Source organism: Phyllobates terribilis, unplaced genomic scaffold, assembly GCF_046119375.1.
Source record: "Phyllobates terribilis strain yellow unplaced genomic scaffold, ASM4611937v1 Scaffold_27__1_contigs__length_16484149, whole genome shotgun sequence".
NCBI lineage: Eukaryota > Metazoa > Chordata > Amphibia > Anura > Dendrobatidae > Phyllobates > Phyllobates terribilis.
Genome location: NW_027362787.1, coordinates 5,704,531 through 5,723,788, shown reverse-complemented (window position 1 = coordinate 5,723,788; position 19,258 = coordinate 5,704,531). Strand labels below are relative to the sequence as shown.

The 19,258-nt window shown below is 45.4% G+C and overlaps 13 non-coding genes and 2 pseudogenes across 13 annotated transcripts; all 15 read right to left on the bottom strand.

Moving 5' to 3' along the window:
- Positions 1-651: 651 nt before the first annotated feature.
- On the bottom strand, positions 652-842 carry LOC141178276 (U2 spliceosomal RNA). Its single transcript, XR_012254576.1, has one exon. It is a non-coding gene; the product is annotated as a U2 spliceosomal RNA (small nuclear RNA).
- A 1,115-nt stretch (positions 843-1,957) lies between these two features.
- Positions 1,958-2,139, bottom strand: LOC141177903 (U2 spliceosomal RNA). The gene has a single exon (XR_012254423.1). It is a non-coding gene; the product is annotated as a U2 spliceosomal RNA (small nuclear RNA).
- Positions 2,140-2,938: 799 nt separating this feature from the next.
- On the bottom strand, positions 2,939-3,030 carry LOC141178138 (U2 spliceosomal RNA; annotated as a pseudogene).
- Positions 3,031-4,146: 1,116 nt separating this feature from the next.
- Positions 4,147-4,337, bottom strand: LOC141178274 (U2 spliceosomal RNA). Its single transcript, XR_012254575.1, has one exon. It is a non-coding gene; the product is annotated as a U2 spliceosomal RNA (small nuclear RNA).
- A 1,115-nt stretch (positions 4,338-5,452) lies between these two features.
- LOC141178273 (U2 spliceosomal RNA) lies at positions 5,453-5,643 on the bottom strand. Its single transcript, XR_012254574.1, has one exon. It is a non-coding gene; the product is annotated as a U2 spliceosomal RNA (small nuclear RNA).
- A 1,115-nt stretch (positions 5,644-6,758) lies between these two features.
- Positions 6,759-6,949, bottom strand: LOC141178272 (U2 spliceosomal RNA). The gene has a single exon (XR_012254573.1). It is a non-coding gene; the product is annotated as a U2 spliceosomal RNA (small nuclear RNA).
- Positions 6,950-8,064: 1,115 nt separating this feature from the next.
- Positions 8,065-8,255, bottom strand: LOC141178271 (U2 spliceosomal RNA). Its single transcript, XR_012254572.1, has one exon. It is a non-coding gene; the product is annotated as a U2 spliceosomal RNA (small nuclear RNA).
- Positions 8,256-9,370: 1,115 nt separating this feature from the next.
- On the bottom strand, positions 9,371-9,561 carry LOC141177586 (U2 spliceosomal RNA). The gene has a single exon (XR_012254168.1). It is a non-coding gene; the product is annotated as a U2 spliceosomal RNA (small nuclear RNA).
- A 1,115-nt stretch (positions 9,562-10,676) lies between these two features.
- Positions 10,677-10,867, bottom strand: LOC141177538 (U2 spliceosomal RNA). The gene has a single exon (XR_012254124.1). It is a non-coding gene; the product is annotated as a U2 spliceosomal RNA (small nuclear RNA).
- A 1,115-nt stretch (positions 10,868-11,982) lies between these two features.
- On the bottom strand, positions 11,983-12,173 carry LOC141178270 (U2 spliceosomal RNA). Its single transcript, XR_012254571.1, has one exon. It is a non-coding gene; the product is annotated as a U2 spliceosomal RNA (small nuclear RNA).
- A 1,115-nt stretch (positions 12,174-13,288) lies between these two features.
- On the bottom strand, positions 13,289-13,470 carry LOC141177897 (U2 spliceosomal RNA). The gene has a single exon (XR_012254418.1). It is a non-coding gene; the product is annotated as a U2 spliceosomal RNA (small nuclear RNA).
- Positions 13,471-14,269: 799 nt separating this feature from the next.
- LOC141178137 (U2 spliceosomal RNA) lies at positions 14,270-14,361 on the bottom strand (annotated as a pseudogene).
- Positions 14,362-15,477: 1,116 nt separating this feature from the next.
- Positions 15,478-15,668, bottom strand: LOC141178269 (U2 spliceosomal RNA). The gene has a single exon (XR_012254570.1). It is a non-coding gene; the product is annotated as a U2 spliceosomal RNA (small nuclear RNA).
- Positions 15,669-16,783: 1,115 nt separating this feature from the next.
- Positions 16,784-16,974, bottom strand: LOC141178268 (U2 spliceosomal RNA). The gene has a single exon (XR_012254569.1). It is a non-coding gene; the product is annotated as a U2 spliceosomal RNA (small nuclear RNA).
- A 1,115-nt stretch (positions 16,975-18,089) lies between these two features.
- LOC141178266 (U2 spliceosomal RNA) lies at positions 18,090-18,280 on the bottom strand. The gene has a single exon (XR_012254567.1). It is a non-coding gene; the product is annotated as a U2 spliceosomal RNA (small nuclear RNA).
- Positions 18,281-19,258: the final 978 nt, after the last annotated feature.

Sequence of the window (19,258 nt, the reverse complement as noted above, 5' to 3'; positions counted from 1 at the left end):
CTGGCTGGCTGAATGTCGCTGAGAAGCTCACAGAGACCGCCATAAGCAACAGTTTAACAGAATGCCACAGACTAATCAACCAAACTTTTTGGGTTGGGTTCTCTTTTATAGTCTGCAGGCATTAAATGAAAGAAGTCAGTGTTCCAGCAGAAGGAGACAACGTTTCAGAAAAGGCATTGTAGCAAACCAAAAAAGAAATTTTAAGCGCAGCAGAGTAACCAGCGCACATACCTGTTAGCTCAGGTGAGTTTAAAAGGCTGCTGTTGATAACAAGGGCATTTGCTAAATAGATGGTGTGTGTGCAACAATATACTGAAAGGTCAATTATATTGTGCAGCTTATCTCACCACCTGTAGTTATTTAGGTGAAAGCTCCAAAATGCTTGCCTAATATGTCTGTTTATCCAAAAGGAAGTAAAAAGGGAGAGCTAGAAAGATAGCATTGCATCACATTACATGGCAATGCAATGCACAGTTGCTGAAGTTGAACCAAAATGAGCTTGTAATCTGGCTTCTGCAACTTTGAACATGAAAAATCCAATGAGGAGAAGAAAAGCAAAGCCAAAGAGTCCATCCCAAAATCCGACAAACAAGCAAAATGAACAAAAAACATTGAATTCAATTCTTTCTGATTTTAGAAACTGCATTAAAGAAGGGGTGCACCGGTCCTGGAGATACTGCAATACCAGGTCAATGCGTGGAGTGGACAGAGCAAGCTCTTTTTCCATCTCCCTGTTCTAAAAATCCATTTAATATATGGTCCCCAGATAGGGGACGTATCAGATATTAAACTGATAAGAACAGATACTACACTTGATCTTAGCCAAAAGGCCGAGAAGCGATAACCAGAATTGGTTTCAAACTACGGAGCCACCCAAGGATCCTGAAAAGTCCATTTGTGGAGATGAGCTCCTGGACTCCCGTTAAGAAGACATGTTGTCAACCTCTAGATCCCTTACATGCCTGCACTTTTCGGCTTGCTGCTGCTGCAATCCACGCGTTTTAGATCTGCATAACTCCACCTCTTTAAACACAGCACCTTCACCCCCTGCTGTTCCCACCCGCCTCAACACCGTTGGAAGGGAGGAGAACCAATTAAGGCGGGGGGTGGGGTGGAACGAGCAGCTGTCTACCCTTAGCAGGAGGGCTCCTGATTACATACCTCTCCTGCTGCTGCTGCTGCTGGCTGTCCAGCAGCAGACTGAAGGTGGCTGCTGCTGTGCACAGGTATATAAAGGCTCAGAGCCTATTATGACACGCGCAGCCAGCGTTCCATTGCCACATTCCATCTACTGCAGGCAGGATACCTGGCTGGCTGAATGTCGCTGAGAAGCTCACAGAGACCGCCATAAGCAACAGTTTAACAGAATGCCACAGACTAATCAACCAAACTTTTTGGGTTGGGTTCTCTTTTATAGTCTGCAGGCATTAAATGAAAGAAGTCAGTGTTCCAGCAGAAGGAGACAACGTTTCAGAAAAGGCATTGTAGCAAACCAAAAAAGAAATTTTAAGCGCAGCAGAGTAACCAGCGCACATACCTGTTAGCTCAGGTGAGTTTAAAAGGCTGCTGTTGATAACAAGGGCATTTGCTAAATAGATGGTGTGTGTGCAACAATATACTGAAAGGTCAATTATATTGTGCAGCTTATCTCACCACCTGTAGTTATTTAGGTGAAAGCTCCAAAATGCTTGCCTAATATGTCTGTTTATCCAAAAGGAAGTAAAAAGGGAGAGCTAGAAAGATAGCATTGCATCACATTACATGGCAATGCAATGCACAGTTGCTGAAGTTGAACCAAAATGAGCTTGTAATCTGGCTTCTGCAACTTTGAACATGAAAAATCCAATGAGGAGAAGAAAAGCAAAGCCAAAGAGTCCATCCCAAAATCCGACAAACAAGCAAAATGAACAAAAAACATTGAATTCAATTCTTTCTGATTTTAGAAACTGCATTAAAGAAGGGGTGCACCGGTCCTGGAGATACTGCAATACCAGGTCAATGCGTGGAGTGGACAGAGCAAGCTCTTTTTCCATCTCCCTGTTCTAAAAATCCATTTAATATATGGTCCCCAGATAGGGGACGTATCAGATATTAAACTGATAAGAACAGATTTTTTTTTTTTTTTTTTGAAAGCCCGAATTCGTGTACAAAACCCCAGTGCGCTTAAAAAAGTGACAAGTGCCACAAAAAAAAGTGCACTAGGATGCTGGTCTTCTTGAAACCCTCTCCAAAAGGAGAAGGGTCCCCCAAACCATTCCCCGTCCCTCCGAGCCAGAAGGCCACAGCGAGGAACAGGGACAAATAGCCACCTCCAGCCGGAGCCAGAGGCGACCCAATCTTACCCCCAATACCTGCCCGAGTTCTCACCCGAGCAAGGCACTGGGAGCCAAAGACTGTGCTCCCCTCCCGGAAGAGGGGAGCCAACAACGCTCTCCTCCCGAAAGAGGAGAGCCAGTGGGGTTCAGGGGGGAGCGGAACCTGATGGCCACACACTCCCCCCCTAGACCTGCCAAGAGAGGAACCCGTAAGGGAACCGCATCCCGACAAAATCCTAGTAAGGACGTGGACACACGTGAAAAAGTGGACACACAGTGACAAAAAAAAATTAAATAAATAGTGAAGGTTTCACAGTATAATACTGCCCGGACCTTCGACCGGGAATTGAAAAATTCCCCATCCTAAGGCCAGAAGGCCCGGAATAAGGGTGTGTGTGAAGAAAGAAATATTGAAGTGCTAGTGCAAATGTGCCATAAACTCAAGTGGGGTTCCCAATCCCAGTGAGTTAAGGCACCCCAGGGTCACCACTCCTGGGGCACTTCACACTTCGGGCTTTCGATCTTCCCCGGCCCAATGGCGTCGATCCTGGGGGGCCATGCTTTCCACCAGATGACTATATTAGCCACCTGGCGTACTAACAAGCGCCTAAACCCCAGTGTGCATAATGTATCAATCTACTAGGGCGGCCAACATCCAAAACCGCCTTTTCGAAAGATACTACACTTGATCTTAGCCAAAAGGCCGAGAAGCGATAACCAGAATTGGTTTCAAACTACGGAGCCACCCAAGGATCCTGAAAAGTCCATTTGTGGAGATGAGCTCCTGGACTCCCGTTAAGAAGACATGTTGTCAACCTCTAGATCCCTTACATGCCTGCACTTTTCGGCTTGCTGCTGCTGCAATCCACGCGTTTTAGATCTGCATAACTCCACCTCTTTAAACACAGCACCTTCACCCCCTGCTGTTCCCACCCGCCTCAACACCGTTGGAAGGGAGGAGAACCAATTAAGGCGGGGGGGTGGGGTGGAACGAGCAGCTGTCTACCCTTAGCAGGAGGGCTCCTGATTACATACCTCTCCTGCTGCTGCTGCTGCTGGCTGTCCAGCAGCAGACTGAAGGTGGCTGCTGCTGTGCACAGGTATATAAAGGCTCAGAGCCTATTATGACACGCGCAGCCAGCGTTCCATTGCCACATTCCATCTACTGCAGGCAGTATACCTGGCTGGCTGAATGTCGCTGAGAAGCTCACAGAGACCGCCATAAGCAACAGTTTAACAGAATGCCACAGACTAATCAACCAAACTTTTTGGGTTGGGTTCTCTTTTATAGTCTGCAGGCATTAAATGAAAGAAGTCAGTGTTCCAGCAGAAGGAGACAACGTTTCAGAAAAGGCATTGTAGCTAACCAAAAAAGAAATTTTAAGCGCAGCAGAGTAACCATCGCACATACCTGTTAGCTCAGGTGAGTTTAAAAGGCTGCTGTTGATAACAAGGGCATTTGCTAAATAGATGGTGTGTGTGCAACAATATACTGAAAGGTCAATTATATTGTGCAGCTTATCTCACCACCTGTAGTTATTTAGGTGAAAGCTCCAAAATGCTTGCCTAATATGTCTGGTTATCCAAAAGGAAGTAAAAAGGGAGAGCTAGAAAGATAGCATTGCATCACATTACATGGCAATGCAATGCACAGTTGCTGAAGTTGAACCAAAATGAGCTTGTAATCTGGCTTCTGCAACTTTGAACATGAAAAATCCAATGAGGAGAAGAAAAGCAAAGCCAAAGAGTCCATCCCAAAATCCGACAAACAAGCAAAATGAACAAAAAACATTGAATTCAATTCTTTCTGATTTTAGAAACTGCATTAAAGAAGGGGTGCACCGGTCCTGGAGATACTGCAATACCAGGTCAATGCGTGGAGTGGACAGAGCAAGCTCTTTTTCCATCTCCCTGTTCTAAAAATCCATTTAATATATGGTCCCCAGATAGGGGACGTATCAGATATTAAACTGATAAGAACAGATACTACACTTGATCTTAGCCAAAAGGCCGAGAAGCGATAACCAGAATTGGTTTCAAACTACGGAGCCACCCAAGGATCCTGAAAAGTCCATTTGTGGAGATGAGCTCCTGGACTCCCGTTAAGAAGACATGTTGTCAACCTCTAGATCCCTTACATGCCTGCACTTTTCGGCTTGTTGCTGCTGCAATCCACGCGTTTTAGATCTGCATAACTCCACCTCTTTAAACACAGCACCTTCACCCCCTGCTGTTCCCACCCGCCTCAACACCGTTGGAAGGGAGGAGAACCAATTAAGGCGGGGGGTGGGGTGGAACGAGCAGCTGTCTACCCTTAGCAGGAGGGCTCCTGATTACATACCTCTCCTGCTGCTGCTGCTGCTGGCTGTCCATCAGCAGACTGAAGGTGGCTGCTGCTGTGCACAGGTATATAAAGGCTCAGAGCCTATTATGACACGCGCAGCCAGCGTTCCATTGCCACATTCCATCTACTGCAGGCAGGATACCTGGCTGGCTGAATGTCGCTGAGAAGCTCACAGAGACCGCCATAAGCAACAGTTTAACAGAATGCCACAGACTAATCAACCAAACTTTTTGGGTTGGGTTCTCTTTTATAGTCTGCAGGCATTAAATGAAAGAAGTCAGTGTTCCAGCAGAAGGAGACAACGTTTCAGAAAAGGCATTGTAGCAAACCAAAAAAGAAATTTTAAGCGCAGCAGAGTAACCAGCGCACATACCTGTTAGCTCAGGTGAGTTTAAAAGGCTGCTGTTGATAACAAGGGCATTTGCTAAATAGATGGTGTGTGTGCAACAATATACTGAAAGGTCAATTATATTGTGCAGCTTATCTCACCACCTGTAGTTATTTAGGTGAAAGCTCCAAAATGCTTGCCTAATATGTCTGGTTATCCAAAAGGAAGTAAAAAGGGAGAGCTAGAAAGATAGCATTGCATCACATTACATGGCAATGCAATGCACAGTTGCTGAAGTTGAACCAAAATGAGCTTGTAATCTGGCTTCTGCAACTTTGAACATGAAAAATCCAATGAGGAGAAGAAAAGCAAAGCCAAAGAGTCCATCCCAAAATCCGACAAACAAGCAAAATGAACAAAAAACATTGAATTCAATTCTTTCTGATTTTAGAAACTGCATTAAAGAAGGGGTGCACCGGTCCTGGAGATACTGCAATACCAGGTCAATGCGTGGAGTGGACAGAGCAAGCTCTTTTTCCATCTCCCTGTTCTAAAAATCCATTTAATATATGGTCCCCAGATAGGGGACGTATCAGATATTAAACTGATAAGAACAGATACTACACTTGATCTTAGCCAAAAGGCCGAGAAGCGATAACCAGAATTGGTTTCAAACTACGGAGCCACCCAAGGATCCTGAAAAGTCCATTTGTGGAGATGAGCTCCTGGACTCCCGTTAAGAAGACATGTTGTCAACCTCTAGATCCCTTACATGCCTGCACTTTTCGGCTTGCTGCTGCTGCAATCCACGCGTTTTAGATCTGCATAACTCCACCTCTTTAAACACAGCACCTTCACCCCCTGCTGTTCCCACCCGCCTCAACACCGTTGGAAGGGAGGAGAACCAATTAAGGCGGGGGGTGGGGTGGAACGAGCAGCTGTCTACCCTTAGCAGGAGGGCTCCTGATTACATACCTCTCCTGCTGCTGCTGCTGCTGGCTGTCCAGCAGCAGACTGAAGGTGGCTGCTGCTGTGCACAGGTATATAAAGGCTCAGAGCCTATTATGACACGCGCAGCCAGCGTTCCATTGCCACATTCCATCTACTGCAGGCAGGATACCTGGCTGGCTGAATGTCGCTGAGAAGCTCACAGAGACCGCCATAAGCAACAGTTTAACAGAATGCCACAGACTAATCAACCAAACTTTTTGGGTTGGGTTCTCTTTTATAGTCTGCAGGCATTAAATGAAAGAAGTCAGTGTTCCAGCAGAAGGAGACAACGTTTCAGAAAAGGCATTGTAGCAAACCAAAAAAGAAATTTTAAGCGCAGCAGAGTAACCAGCGCACATACCTGTTAGCTCAGGTGAGTTTAAAAGGCTGCTGTTGATAACAAGGGCATTTGCTAAATAGATGGTGTGTGTGCAACAATATACTGAAAGGTCAATTATATTGTGCAGCTTATCTCACCACCTGTAGTTATTTAGGTGAAAGCTCCAAAATGCTTGCCTAATATGTCTGTTTATCCAAAAGGAAGTAAAAAGGGAGAGCTAGAAAGATAGCATTGCATCACATTACATGGCAATGCAATGCACAGTTGCTGAAGTTGAACCAAAATGAGCTTGTAATCTGGCTTCTGCAACTTTGAACATGAAAAATCCAATGAGGAGAAGAAAAGCAAAGCCAAAGAGTCCATCCCAAAATCCGACAAACAAGCAAAATGAACAAAAAACATTGAATTCAATTCTTTCTGATTTTAGAAACTGCATTAAAGAAGGGGTGCACCGGTCCTGGAGATACTGCAATACCAGGTCAATGCGTGGAGTGGACAGAGCAAGCTCTTTTTCCATCTCCCTGTTCTAAAAATCCATTTAATATATGGTCCCCAGATAGGGGACGTATCAGATATTAAACTGATAAGAACAGATACTACACTTGATCTTAGCCAAAAGGCCGAGAAGCGATAACCAGAATTGGTTTCAAACTACGGAGCCACCCAAGGATCCTGAAAAGTCCATTTGTGGAGATGAGCTCCTGGACTCCCGTTAAGAAGACATGTTGTCAACCTCTAGATCCCTTACATGCCTGCACTTTTCGGCTTGCTGCTGCTGCAATCCACGCGTTTTAGATCTGCATAACTCCACCTCTTTAAACACAGCACCTTCACCCCCTGCTGTTCCCACCCGCCTCAACACCGTTGGAAGGGAGGAGAACCAATTAAGGCGGGGGGTGGGGTGGAACGAGCAGCTGTCTACCCTTAGCAGGAGGGCTCCTGATTACATACCTTTCCTGCTGCTGCTGCTGCTGGCTGTCCAGCAGCAGACTGAAGGTTGCTGCTGCTGTGCACAGGTATATAAAGGCTCAGAGCCTATTATGACACGCGCAGCCAGCGTTCCATTGCCACATTCCATCTACTGCAGGCAGGATACCTGGCTGGCTGAATGTCGCTGAGAAGCTCACAGAGACCGCCATAAGCAACAGTTTAACAGAATGCCACAGACTAATCAACCAAACTTTTTGGGTTGGGTTCTCTTTTATAGTCTGCAGGCATTAAATGAAAGAAGTCAGTGTTCCAGCAGAAGGAGACAACGTTTCAGAAAAGGCATTGTAGCAAACCAAAAAAGAAATTTTAAGCGCAGCAGAGTAACCAGCGCACATACCTGTTAGCTCAGGTGAGTTTAAAAGGCTGCTGTTGATAACAAGGGCATTTGCTAAATAGATGGTGTGTGTGCAACAATATACTGAAAGGTCAATTATATTGTGCAGCTTATCTCACCACCTGTAGTTATTTAGGTGAAAGCTCCAAAATGCTTGCCTAATATGTCTGTTTATCCAAAAGGAAGTAAAAAGGGAGAGCTAGAAAGATAGCATTGCATCACATTACATGGCAATGCAATGCACAGTTGCTGAAGTTGAACCAAAATGAGCTTGTAATCTGGCTTCTGCAACTTTGAACATGAAAAATCCAATGAGGAGAAGAAAAGCAAAGCCAAAGAGTCCATCCCAAAATCCGACAAACAAGCAAAATGAACAAAAAACATTGAATTCAATTCTTTCTGATTTTAGAAGCTGCATTAAAGAAGGGGTGCACCGGTCCTGGAGATACTGCAATACCAGGTCAATGCGTGGAGTGGACAGAGCAAGCTCTTTTTCCATCTCCCTGTTCTAAAAATCCATTTAATATATGGTCCCCAGATAGGGGACGTATCAGATATTAAACTGATAAGAACAGATACTACACTTGATCTTAGCCAAAAGGCCGAGAAGCGATAACCAGAATTGGTTTCAAACTACGGAGCCACCCAAGGATCCTGAAAAGTCCATTTGTGGAGATGAGCTCCTGGACTCCCGTTAAGAAGACATGTTGTCAACCTCTAGATCCCTTACATGCCTGCACTTTTCGGCTTGTTGCTGCTGCAATCCACGCGTTTTAGATCTGCATAACTCCACCTCTTTAAACACAGCACCTTCACCCCTTGCTGTTCCCACCCGCCTCAACACCGTTGGAAGGGAGGAGAACCAATTAAGGCGGGGGGTGGGGTGGAACGAGCAGCTGTCTACCCTTAGCAGGAGGGCTCCTGATTACATACCTCTCCTGCTGCTGCTGCTGCTGGCTGTCCATCAGCAGACTGAAGGTGGCTGCTGCTGTGCACAGGTATATAAAGGCTCAGAGCCTATTATGACACGCGCAGCCAGCGTTCCATTGCCACATTCCATCTACTGCAGGCAGGATACCTGGCTGGCTGAATGTCGCTGAGAAGCTCACAGAGACCGCCATAAGCAACAGTTTAACAGAATGCCACAGACTAATCAACCAAACTTTTTGGGTTGGGTTCTCTTTTATAGTCTGCAGGCATTAAATGAAAGAAGTCAGTGTTCCAGCAGAAGGAGACAACGTTTCAGAAAAGGCATTGTAGCAAACCAAAAAAGAAATTTTAAGCGCAGCAGAGTAACCAGCGCACATACCTGTTAGCTCAGGTGAGTTTAAAAGGCTGCTGTTGATAACAAGGGCATTTGCTAAATAGATGGTGTGTGTGCAACAATATACTGAAAGGTCAATTATATTGTGCAGCTTATCTCACCACCTGTAGTTATTTAGGTGAAAGCTCCAAAATGCTTGCCTAATATGTCTGTTTATCCAAAAGGAAGTAAAAAGGGAGAGCTAGAAAGATAGCATTGCATCACATTACATGGCAATGCAATGCACAGTTGCTGAAGTTGAACCAAAATGAGCTTGTAATCTGGCTTCTGCAACTTTGAACATGAAAAATCCAATGAGGAGAAGAAAAGCAAAGCCAAAGAGTCCATCCCAAAATCCGACAAACAAGCAAAATGAACAAAAAACATTGAATTCAATTCTTTCTGATTTTAGAAACTGCATTAAAGAAGGGGTGCACCGGTCCTGGAGATACTGCAATACCAGGTCAATGCGTGGAGTGGACAGAGCAAGCTCTTTTTCCATCTCCCTGTTCTAAAAATCCATTTAATATATGGTCCCCAGATAGGGGACGTATCAGATATTAAACTGATAAGAAAAGATACTACACTTGATCTTAGCCAAAAGGCCGAGAAGCGATAACCAGAATTGGTTTCAAACTACGGAGCCACCCAAGGATCCTGAAAAGTCCATTTGTGGAGATGAGCTCCTGGACTCCCGTTAAGAAGACATGTTGTCAACCTCTAGATCCCTTACATGCCTGCACTTTTCGGCTTGCTGCTGCTGCAATCCACGCGTTTTAGATCTGCATAACTCCACCTCTTTAAACACAGCACCTTCACCCCCTGCTGTTCCCACCCGCCTCAACACCGTTGGAAGGGAGGAGAACCAATTAAGGCGGGGGGTGGGGTGGAACGAGCAGCTGTCTACCCTTAGCAGGAGGGCTCCTGATTACATACCTCTCCTGCTGCTGCTGCTGCTGGCTGTCCAGCAGCAGACTGAAGGTGGCTGCTGCTGTGCACAGGTATATAAAGGCTCAGAGCCTATTATGACACGCGCAGCCAGCGTTCCATTGCCACATTCCATCTACTGCAGGCAGGATACCTGGCTGGCTGAATGTCGCTGAGAAGCTCACAGAGACCGCCATAAGCAACAGTTTAACAGAATGCCACAGACTAATCAACCAAACTTTTTGGGTTGGGTTCTCTTTTATAGTCTGCAGGCATTAAATGAAAGAAGTCAGTGTTCCAGCAGAAGGAGACAACGTTTCAGAAAAGGCATTGTAGCAAACCAAAAAAGAAATTTTAAGCGCAGCAGAGTAACCAGCGCACATACCTGTTAGCTCAGGTGAGTTTAAAAGGCTGCTGTTGATAACAAGGGCATTTGCTAAATAGATGGTGTGTGTGCAACAATATACTGAAAGGTCAATTATATTGTGCAGCTTATCTCACCACCTGTAGTTATTTAGGTGAAAGCTCCAAAATGCTTGCCTAATATGTCTGTTTATCCAAAAGGAAGTAAAAAGGGAGAGCTAGAAAGATAGCATTGCATCACATTACATGGCAATGCAATGCACAGTTGCTGAAGTTGAACCAAAATGAGCTTGTAATCTGGCTTCTGCAACTTTGAACATGAAAAATCCAATGAGGAGAAGAAAAGCAAAGCCAAAGAGTCCATCCCAAAATCCGACAAACAAGCAAAATGAACAAAAAACATTGAATTCAATTCTTTCTGATTTTAGAAACTGCATTAAAGAAGGGGTGCACCGATCCTGGAGATACTGCAATACCAGGTCAATGCGTGGAGTGGACAGAGCAAGCTCTTTTTCCATCTCCCTGTTCTAAAAATCCATTTAATATATGGTCCCCAGATAGGGGACGTATCAGATATTAAACTGATAAGAACAGATACTACACTTGATCTTAGCCAAAAGGCCGAGAAGCGATAACCAGAATTGGTTTCAAACTACGGAGCCACCCAAGGATCCTGAAAAGTCCATTTGTGGAGATGAGCTCCTGGACTCCCGTTAAGAAGACATGTTGTCAACCTCTAGATCCCTTACATGCCTGCACTTTTCGGCTTGCTGCTGCTGCAATCCACGCGTTTTAGATCTGCATAACTCCACCTCTTTAAACACAGCACCTTCACCCCCTGCTGTTCCCACCCGCCTCAACACCGTTGGAAGGGAGGAGAACCAATTAAGGCGGGGGGTGGGGTGGAACGAGCAGCTGTCTACCCTTAGCAGGAGGGCTCCTGATTACATACCTTTCCTGCTGCTGCTGCTGCTGGCTGTCCAGCAGCAGACTGAAGGTGGCTGCTGCTGTGCACAGGTATATAAAGGCTCAGAGCCTATTATGACACGCGCAGCCAGCGTTCCATTGCCACATTCCATCTACTGCAGGCAGGATACCTGGCTGGCTGAATGTCGCTGAGAAGCTCACAGAGACCGCCATAAGCAACAGTTTAACAGAATGCCACAGACTAATCAACCAAACTTTTTGGGTTGGGTTCTCTTTTATAGTCTGCAGGCATTAAATGAAAGAAGTCAGTGTTCCAGCAGAAGGAGACAACGTTTCAGAAAAGGCATTGTAGCAAACCAAAACAGAAATTTTAAGCGCAGCAGAGTAACCAGCGCACATACCTGTTAGCTCAGGTGAGTTTAAAAGGCTGCTGTTGATAACAAGGGCATTTGCTAAATAGATGGTGTGTGTGCAACAATATACTGAAAGGTCAATTATATTGTGCAGCTTATCTCACCACCTGTAGTTATTTAGGTGAAAGCTCCAAAATGCTTGCCTAATATGTCTGTTTATCCAAAAGGAAGTAAAAAGGGAGAGCTAGAAAGATAGCATTGCATCACATTACATGGCAATGCAATGCACAGTTGCTGAAGTTGAACCAAAATGAGCTTGTAATCTGGCTTCTGCAACTTTGAACATGAAAAATCCAATGAGGAGAAGAAAAGCAAAGCCAAAGAGTCCATCCCAAAATCCGACAAACAAGCAAAATGAACAAAAAACATTGAATTCAATTCTTTCTGATTTTAGAAACTGCATTAAAGAAGGGGTGCACCGGTCCTGGAGATACTGCAATACCAGGTCAATGCGTGGAGTGGACAGAGCAAGCTCTTTTTCCATCTCCCTGTTCTAAAAATCCATTTAATATATGGTCCCCAGATAGGGGACGTATCAGATATTAAACTGATAAGAACAGATACTACACTTGATCTTAGCCAAAAGGCCGAGAAGCGATAACCAGAATTGGTTTCAAACTACGGAGCCACCCAAGGATCCTGAAAAGTCCATTTGTGGAGATGAGCTCCTGGACTCCCGTTAAGAAGACATGTTGTCAACCTCTAGATCCCTTACATGCCTGCACTTTTCGGCTTGCTGCTGCTGCAATCCACGCGTTTTAGATCTGCATAACTCCACCTCTTTAAACACAGCACCTTCACCCCCTGCTGTTCCCACCCGCCTCAACACCGTTGGAAGGGAGGAGAACCAATTAAGGCGGGGGGTGGGGTGGAATGAGCAGCTGTCTACCCTTAGCAGGAGGGCTCCTGATTACATACCTCTCCTGCTGCTGCTGCTGCTGGCTGTCCAGCAGCAGACTGAAGGTGGCTGCTGCTGTGCACAGGTATATAAAGGCTCAGAGCCTATTATGACACGCGCAGCCAGCGTTCCATTGCCACATTCCATCTACTGCAGGCAGGATACCTGGCTGGCTGAATGTCGCTGAGAAGCTCACAGAGACCGCCATAAGCAACAGTTTAACAGAATGCCACAGACTAATCAACCAAACTTTTTGGGTTGGGTTCTCTTTTATAGTCTGCAGGCATTAAATGAAAGAAGTCAGTGTTCCAGCAGAAGGAGACAACGTTTCAGAAAAGGCATTGTAGCAAACCAAAAAAGAAATTTTAAGCGCAGCAGAGTAACCAGCGCACATACCTGTTAGCTCAGGTGAGTTTAAAAGGCTGCTGTTGATAACAAGGGCATTTGCTAAATAGATGGTGTGTGTGCAACAATATACTGAAAGGTCAATTATATTGTGCAGCTTATCTCACCACCTGTAGTTATTTAGGTGAAAGCTCCAAAATGCTTGCCTAATATGTCTGTTTATCCAAAAGGAAGTAAAAAGGGAGAGCTAGAAAGATAGCATTGCATCACATTACATGGCAATGCAATGCACAGTTGCTGAAGTTGAACCAAAATGAGCTTGTAATCTGGCTTCTGCAACTTTAAACATGAAAAATCCAATGAGGAGAAGAAAAGCAAAGCCAAAGAGTCCATCCCAAAATCCGACAAACAAGCAAAATGAACAAAAAACATTGAATTCAATTCTTTCTGATTTTAGAAACTGCATTAAAGAAGGGGTGCACCGGTCCTGGAGATACTGCAATACCAGGTCAATGCGTGGAGTGGACAGAGCAAGCTCTTTTTCCATCTCCCTGTTCTAAAAATCCATTTAATATATGGTCCCCAGATAGGGGACGTATCAGATATTAAACTGATAAGAACAGATTTTTTTTTTTTTTTTTTGAAAGCCCGAATTCGTGTACAAAACCCGAGTGCGCTTAAAAAAGTGACAAGTGCCACAAAAAAAAGTGCACTAGGATGCTGGTCTTCTTGAAACCCTCTCCAAAAGGAGAAGGGTCCCCCAAACCATTCCCCGTCCCTCCGAGCCAGAAGGCCACAGCGAGGAACAGGGACAAATAGCCACCTCCAGCCGGAGCCAGAGGCGACCCAATCTTACCCCCAATACCTGCCCGAGTTCTCACCCGAGCAAGGCACTGGGAGCCAAAGACTGTGCTCCCCTCCCGGAAGAGGGGAGCCAACAATGCTCTCCTCCCGAAAGAGGAGAGCCAGTGGGGTTCAGGGGGGAGCGGAACCTGATGGCCACACACTCCCCCCCTAGACCTGCCAAGAGAGGAACCCGTAAGGGAACCGCATCCCGACAAAATCCTAGTAAGGACGTGGACACACGTGAAAAAGTGGACACACAGTGACAAAAAAAAATTAAATAAATAGTGAAGGTTTCACAGTATAATACTGCCCGGACCTTCGACCGGGAATTGAAAAATTCCCCATCCTAAGGCCAGAAGGCCCGGAATAAGGGTGTGTGTGAAGAAAGAAATATTGAAGTGCTAGTGCAAATGTGCCATAAACTCAAGTGGGGTTCCCAATCCCAGTGAGTTAAGGCACCCCAGGGTCACCACTCCTGGGGCACTTCACACTTCGGGCTTTCGATCTTCCCCGGCCCAATGGCGTCGATCCTGGGGGGCCATGCTTTCCACCAGATGACTATATTAGCCACCTGGCGTACTAACAAGCGCCTAAACCCCAGTGTGCATAATGTATCAATCTACTAGGGCGGCCAACATCCAAAACCGCCTTTTCGAAAGATACTACACTTGATCTTAGCCAAAAGGCCGAGAAGCGATAACCAGAATTGGTTTCAAACTACGGAGCCACCCAAGGATCCTGAAAAGTCCATTTGTGGAGATGAGCTCCTGGACTCCCGTTAAGAAGACATGTTGTCAACCTCTAGATCCCTTACATGCCTGCACTTTTCGGCTTGCTGCTGCTGCAATCCACGCGTTTTAGATCTGCATAACTCCACCTCTTTAAACACAGCACCTTCACCCCCTGCTGTTCCCACCCGCCTCAACACCGTTGGAAGGGAGGAGAACCAATTAAGGCGGGGGGGTGGGGTGGAACGAGCAGCTGTCTACCCTTAGCAGGAGGGCTCCTGATTACATACCTCTCCTGCTGCTGCTGCTGCTGGCTGTCCAGCAGCAGACTGAAGGTGGCTGCTGCTGTGCACAGGTATATAAAGGCTCAGAGCCTATTATGACACGCGCAGCCAGCGTTCCATTGCCACATTCCATCTACTGCAGGCAGTATACCTGGCTGGCTGAATGTCGCTGAGAAGCTCACAGAGACCGCCATAAGCAACAGTTTAACAGAATGCCACAGACTAATCAACCAAACTTTTTGGGTTGGGTTCTCTTTTATAGTCTGCAGGCATTAAATGAAAGAAGTCAGTGTTCCAGCAGAAGGAGACAATGTTTCAGAAAAGGCATTGTAGCAAACCAAAAAAGAAATTTTAAGCGCAGCAGAGTAACCAGCGCACATACCTGTTAGCTCAGGTGAGTTTAAAAGGCTGCTGTTGATAACAAGGGCATTTGCTAAATAGATGGTGTGTGTGCAACAATATACTGAAAGGTCAATTATATTGTGCAGCTTATCTCACCACCTGTAGTTATTTAGGTGAAAGCTCCAAAATGCTTGCCTAATATGTCTGGTTATCCAAAAGGAAGTAAAAAGGGAGAGCTAGAAAGATAGCATTGCATCACATTACATGGCAATGCAATGCACAGTTGCTGAAGTTGAACCAAAATGAGCTTGTAATCTGGCTTCTGCAACTTTGAACATGAAAAATCCAATGAGGAGAAGAAAAGCAAAGCCAAAGAGTCCATCCCAAAATCCGACAAACAAGCAAAATGAACAAAAAACATTGAATTCAATTCTTTCTGATTTTAGAAACTGCATTAAAGAAGGGGTGCACCGGTCCTGGAGATACTGCAATACCAGGTCAATGCGTGGAGTGGACAGAGCAAGCTCTTTTTCCATCTCCCTGTTCTAAAAATCCATTTAATATATGGTCCCCAGATAGGGGACGTATCAGATATTAAACTGATAAGAACAGATACTACACTTGATCTTAGCCAAAAGGCCGAGAAGCGATAACCAGAATTGGTTTCAAACTACGGAGCCACCCAAGGATCCTGAAAAGTCCATTTGTGGAGATGAGCTCCTGGACTCCCGTTAAGAAGACATGTTGTCAACCTCTAGATCCCTTACATGCCTGCACTTTTCAGCTTGTTGCTGCTGCAATCCACGCGTTTTAGATCTGCATAACTCCACCTCTTTAAACACAGCACCTTCACTCCCTGCTGTTCCCACCCGCCTCAACACCGTTGGAAGGGAGGAGAACCAATTAAGGCGGGGGGTGGGGTGGAACGAGCAGCTGTCTACCCTTAGTAGGAGGGCTCCTGATTACATACCTCTCCTGCTGCTGCTGCTGCTGGCTGTCCATCAGCAGACTGAAGGTGGCTGCTGCTGGGCACAGGTATATAAAGGCTCAGAGCCTATTATGACACGCGCAGCCAGCGTTCCATTGCCACATTCCATCTACTGCAGGCAGGATACCTGGCTGGCTGAATGTCGCTGAGAAGCTCACAGAGACCGCCATAAGCAACAGTTTAACAGAATGCCACAGACTAATCAACCAAACTTTTTGGGTTGGGTTCTCTTTTATAGTCTGCAGGCATTAAATGAAAGAAGTCAGTGTTCCAGCAGAAGGAGACAACGTTTCAGAAAAGGCATTGTAGCAAACCAAAAAAGAAATTTTAAGCGCAGCAGAGTAACCAGCGCACATACCTGTTAGCTCAGGTGAGTTTAAAAGGCTGCTGTTGATAACAAGGGCATTTGCTAAATAGATGGTGTGTGTGCAACAATATACTGAAAGGTCAATTATATTGTGCAGCTTATCTCACCACCTGTAGTTATTTAGGTGAAAGCTCCAAAATGCTTGCCTAATATGTCTGTTTATCCAAAAGGAAGTAAAAAGGGAGAGCTAGAAAGATAGCATTGCATCACATTACATGGCAATGCAATGCACAGTTGCTGAAGTTGAACCAAAATGAGCTTGTAATCTGGCTTCTGCAACTTTGAACATGAAAAATCCAATGAGGAGAAGAAAAGCAAAGCCAAAGAGTCCATCCCAAAATCCGACAAACAAGCAAAATGAACAAAAAACATTGAATTCAATTCTTTCTGATTTTAGAAACTGCATTAAAGAAGGGGTGCACCGGTCCTGGAGATACTGCAATACCAGGTCAATGCGTGGAGTGGACAGAGCAAGCTCTTTTTCCATCTCCCTGTTCTAAAAATCCATTTAATATATGGTCCCCAGATAGGGGACGTATCAGATATTAAACTGATAAGAACAGATACTACACTTGATCTTAGCCAAAAGGCCGAGAAGCGATAACCAGAATTGGTTTCAAACTACGGAGCCACCCAAGGATCCTGAAAAGTCCATTTGTGGAGATGAGCTCCTGGACTCCCGTTAAGAAGACATGTTGTCAACCTCTAGATCCCTTACATGCCTGCACTTTTCGGCTTGCTGCTGCTGCAATCCACGCGTTTTAGATCTGCATAACTCCACCTCTTTAAACACAGCACCTTCACCCCCTGCTGTTCCCACCCGCCTCAACACCGTTGGAAGGGAGGAGAACCAATTAAGGCGGGGGGTGGGGTGGAACGAGCAGCTGTCTACCCTTAGCAGGAGGGCTCCTGATTACATACCTTTCCTGCTGCTGCTGCTGCTGGCTGTCCAGCAGCAGACTGAAGGTTGCTGCTGCTGTGCACAGGTATATAAAGGCTCAGAGCCTATTATGACACGCGCAGCCAGCGTTCCATTGCCACATTCCATCTACTGCAGGCAGGATACCTGGCTGGCTGAATGTCGCTGAGAAGCTCACAGAGACCGCCATAAGCAACAGTTTAACAGAATGCCACAGACTAATCAACCAAACTTTTTGGGTTGGGTTCTCTTTTATAGTCTGCAGGCATTAAATGAAAGAAGTCAGTGTTCCAGCAGAAGGAGACAACGTTTCAGAAAAGGCATTGTAGCAAACCAAAAAAGAAATTTTAAGCGCAGCAGAGTAACCAGCGCACATACCTGTTAGCTCAGGTGAGTTTAAAAGGCTGCTGTTGATAACAAGGGCATTTGCTAAATAGATGGTGTGTGTGCAACAATATACTGAAAGGTCAATTATATTGTGCAGCTTATCTCACCACCTGTAGTTATTTAGGTGAAAGCTCCAAAATGCTTGCCTAATATGTCTGTTTATCCAAAAGGAAGTAAAAAGGGAGAGCTAGAAAGATAGCATTGCATCACATTACATGGCAATGCAATGCACAGTTGCTGAAGTTGAACCAAAATGAGCTTGTAATCTGGCTTCTGCAACTTTGAACATGAAAAATCCAATGAGGAGAAGAAAAGCAAAGCCAAAGAGTCCATCCCAAAATCCGACAAACAAGCAAAATGAACAAAAAACATTGAATTCAATTCTTTCTGATTTTAGAAACTGCATTAAAGAAGGGGTGCACCGGTCCTGGAGATACTGCAATACCAGGTCAATGCGTGGAGTGGACAGAGCAAGCTCTTTTTCCATCTCCCTGTTCTAAAAATCCATTTAATATATGGTCCCCAGATAGGGGACGTATCAGATATTAAACTGATAAGAACAGATACTACACTTGATCTTAGCCAAAAGGCCGAGAAGCGATAACCAGAATTGGTTTCAAACTACGGAGCCACCCAAGGATCCTGAAAAGTCCATTTGTGGAGATGAGCTCCTGGACTCCCGTTAAGAAGACATGTTGTCAACCTCTAGATCCCTTACATGCCTGCACTTTTCGGCTTGTTGCTGCTGCAATCCACGCGTTTTAGATCTGCATAACTCCACCTCTTTAAACACAGCACCTTCACCCCCTGCTGTTCCCACCCGCCTCAACACCGTTGGAAGGGAGGAGAACCAATTAAGGCGGGGGGTGGGGTGGAACGAGCAGCTGTCTACCCTTAGCAGGAGGGCTCCTGATTACATACCTCTCCTGCTGCTGCTGCTGCTGGCTGTCCATCAGCAGACTGAAGGTGGCTGCTGCTGTGCACAGGTATATAAAGGCTCAGAGCCTATTATGACACGCGCAGCCAGCGTTCCATTGCCACATTCCATCTACTGCAGGCAGGATACCTGGCTGGCTGAATGTCGCTGAGAAGCTCACAGAGACCGCCATAAGCAACAGTTTAACAGAATGCCACAGACTAATCAACCAAACTTTTTGGGTTGGGTTCTCTTTTATAGTCTGCAGGCATTAAATGAAAGAAGTCAGTGTTCCAGCAGAAGGAGACAACGTTTCAGAAAAGGCATTGTAGCAAACCAAAAAAGAAATTTTAAGCGCAGCAGAGTAACCAGCGCACATACCTGTTAGCTCAGGTGAGTTTAAAAGGCTGCTGTTGATAACAAGGGCATTTGCTAAATAGATGGTGTGTGTGCAACAATATACTGAAAGGTCAATTATATTGTGCAGCTTATCTCACCACCTGTAGTTATTTAGGTGAAAGCTCCAAAATGCTTGCCTAATATGTCTGTTTATCCAAAAGGAAGTAAAAAGGGAGAGCTAGAAAGATAGCATTGCATCACATTACATGGCAATGCAATGCACAGTTGCTGAAGTTGAACCAAAATGAGCTTGTAATCTGGCTTC